Genomic DNA, 3,472 nt, shown 5'->3' with positions numbered 1-3,472 from the left:
CAGAAGAAGAAGAAAAAAAAAGCGTCGTTGTAGAACAGATACAGGCAAAGACTGAAATAGATCGTGCTTTTGTTCAAATTGCAACGTGATTTTGAAATACACGAGTGACACAGCGCAAGTTGTTCTTTTCAGGACTACCCCTTTCTGTGTGCGCATGCACATGCTCGGCGTGTGTTTTTGTGCTTGCGTGCGTGCGTGCGTGTTGCACAAACCAGGCTGAAAATCCAAACACAGAGGCAGCACCAAGAGCTCAGTATAACTTTGATCCTCTCATTTGGTGGTGTGCGCTTATCTACACCCTCTGTTTACATTTCAGTTCAGTTTCTCAAGGAGGCGTCACTGCGTTCAGAGAAATCCATATACGCGACGCCACATTTGCTATGCATAACCCAACGCTCTCTGCCAGGTCCCACGCCCCACCCCGAAAGTACCAAGTGATGTTCGTCATTCAAAAATGACCATGGCTTCAAGAGTCAGATGGAAGATCGGTGGCTGTGGGTCCGGTGGTGACTGATGGGACCTGTCCGGGCCCTGATGGCTCGCCCACATGTGGGAGACAAGTGACTGGGTGCTGTCGTGGCAGTGGATGCTGCTCGGGCCTTGCGCACAGCACGCTTTTGTCGTGCCTCTTCGCACAGTATAATCACACTGGTCCTATACAATTACGTTGTGTGTGCGCACCCTCCCGCCCTGTTTTTGCATCCTGGGATTAATCCCTACCCCCTCCCAGCCTCCCAGCAGTCCTCTATCAGTTGTTGTTGTTGTTTTTGCTGAGGGACGTGAAACCCATTCCCCTGCCCTGCCACCTGTCATCAGCTTCCACACACCCATGGCGGACACCTGCCGATGCCTTTCACCTTTCGTGGTGTCTTTGTCCCGTGTGATCAAACCGAACGGTGAAAGCTGTTGGAAATGAGTCCCCGTGGCAGCACGGTATGGTGTCCACCTGCTGAAATCGTGGGTCTGGTTTCTGGCTATTCACTGTACTGGGAGGAACAGAAGAAGCTCGGCGGTGGTGAAATGGCATTGTGTGCAATGTGATGGTGCCCTCGGTGATCTTTGGGGAGCATACGCTGAAGACGCCTCCCTCAGGAACGATTCTGTTATGTGCCCCCCCCCTCTCCCTCTCTTCCCCTCTCTCTCTCCCTCTCCCCCCACCTCTCTCTCTCTCTCTGTGCCTCTCTCCTCTCTGTCTCTTTCTCTCTCTCTCTTTCTTTCTCTTAGTTTCTCTTTCTCTTTCTCTCCCTCCGTCTTTTTCTCACCCCTCTTTCTGTGTCTCTCCCCTCTCTCTCTCCATCTCCCTACATATTTCTCTTTGGAAGAGGGATAGGACGGAAGAGACTAAAAAGGCAGAAACTGTTTTCCACGATACGTGTCATGAAGTGAGCATAATAGCTTGTACTTTGTTTCGTTTTGTGAAATATACTAGCTTTGATGGTGTCAAGGTGAAAATATGACTGTGTACAGAATGAATGTGCAATATATAACATGTACAGTGCTAACGTTAGTGTCTTTCAACACGGAACAGATCTTTCAGAGAGGAACGTCCGGATGGAGGGTATCCTAGGCCATTCTCCCTCACATCACCAAAGTCTTTTCAAGTGCATCAAGGTTCAAGCCTGGGGGTTTGTGGAGGAAAACCCCGTCAGTGATGGTGCCAGCACCGTGCTGCTGAGTCCTTCTATATGTTCGCACCTTTCCCTACCCCACCCCCCCCCCCCACCCCCACAAAACCTGCAGTTTTACCTGTACGTCTGTCACTGTAGGGGAGGTAAACTGCACTACGTGCCTGACAATACAGAGGTGTTGCATGAGGTGAAAACTCGCCACAGTCTATTACATGGGGCCCCGGAGCTCCTGATGCTATCTGTCAAGTTGCCGAGGAGGTTTTCTCTCCCCTGCCCTGCTGCCGCAATGACTGCTGCATTCCGTACCGCTCTGACTCGGGGAATGCCGCCTGTGTTGTGGTAGGTACGTGTGTCGTAAACCACGACCAGAAGCACGTAAATTACGGCAAGATGTGTGAAGCTGCATCAGGATCTCTCTTTCTCCTCCTTGTCTCTGTCTTTTTTTTTTTCTTGTCTTTCACCCCCTTTCTCTCTCTGTTCTTCCTCCACCCCACCCCCCTTTCTCTGCTCTCGCCATCCTCCTCTCTCTCTCCTCTCTCTCTCTCTCCTCTCTCTTTGACTCTCTCTCTCTCTCTTTTACTCCCCCTTCTCTCTCTGTGTCTTTTTATTTCTCCGTGTTTCTCTTGTCTTTCACTCCCTTTCTCTCTCTATTCTTCATCCTCCCCTCTTTCTCTGTATCTGTTCACTCCCTCTTTTTGAGTACTTTCTCCTCCTCTTCTCTCCCGCTTCTTCTCTCCCCCTCCTCCTCCTCTCTCTCTCTCTTTGACTCTCCCTCTCTCTTTTACTCCCCTCTACCTCTCTCTCAGTGAAAATACTGTGTGTGGAGCATTCCCTTTTCCTCACAAAAACTGTGTGAGAAGGAAATCCCATTAAGTGAGGCTGACAGACCATACGCCGGTCAACTTCATTGATTTTATTTGCTTGTTTATTTTACTGTAGATCATTTTAGGTTCATGCTGCAGTTCTTTTGGGGATTTATCTTCTCAGGAGAAGCGGTTTGATTTTATTTGCTTGTTTATTTTGCTGTAGATTATTTTAGGCTCATGCTGCAGTTCTTTTGGGGATTTATCTTCTAAGGAGAAGCGGTTTGCTTGTGGTTGCTCAAAAGGCACCCCCAAATCCAACGGACAAACGTATGCAAATTACCGTTGTTACAGTGTCGTTGTACGTTTTCGAAACTGGATGGTCTATCTGTAGATCTGTAGTCTGTTCTCATGAAGCGATTTGAGGCTCCAAATCCATCATTATTTTTCTTAACGAATATGTCTTAATCCTTTTAGCATACAATAAAAATGAGGGGGAGACCCCCCCCCCCCGCCCCCCCGCTCCCTCCCCCTCCCACAGACACTTACACACGAAAAAGTATGCGTGCTTAATACATGAGGGTTCGCACTCAATAGATAAACGGCCATTCTGGTGCTCCAGCGATTCACGTGTTACCAATCAGTTCTTTATAATTATATAGATTAACGGAGTTGGCATTTTTCAGCTGTAGTTCTACGTGATGGAGGTGGGTGGGGGAGGGGGTAAGTTCATCAGAGATACGTTACTCTTGCTCTAAACGAAAGCGCACACGCAACGTTCATCAAAATGTCTGACATATTACGACACAATGTCTGCTGGAAATAACTGGGAAGGGCGAGGCGGGGGGTGGGAGTATGTAGGGTCGCACCTCTGACGGAGCCGGCACACGTTTGCGGGTAAGTTCACACATAGTCAGTCCCCGATACCCCATCAAAGGCCAGACACGGGTACATACATAGTCAGTCCTAGATACCCCATCAAAAGCCAGACACAGGCTAATCCTCATGACGTACACGGCGGGCGGAGGCAAGGACGCCCGC

Source organism: Babylonia areolata, chromosome 4 (assembly GCF_041734735.1).
Source record: "Babylonia areolata isolate BAREFJ2019XMU chromosome 4, ASM4173473v1, whole genome shotgun sequence".
NCBI classification, from domain to species: Eukaryota; Metazoa; Mollusca; class Gastropoda; order Neogastropoda; family Buccinidae; genus Babylonia; species Babylonia areolata.
Note: the sequence above shows the minus strand (reverse complement) of the source record.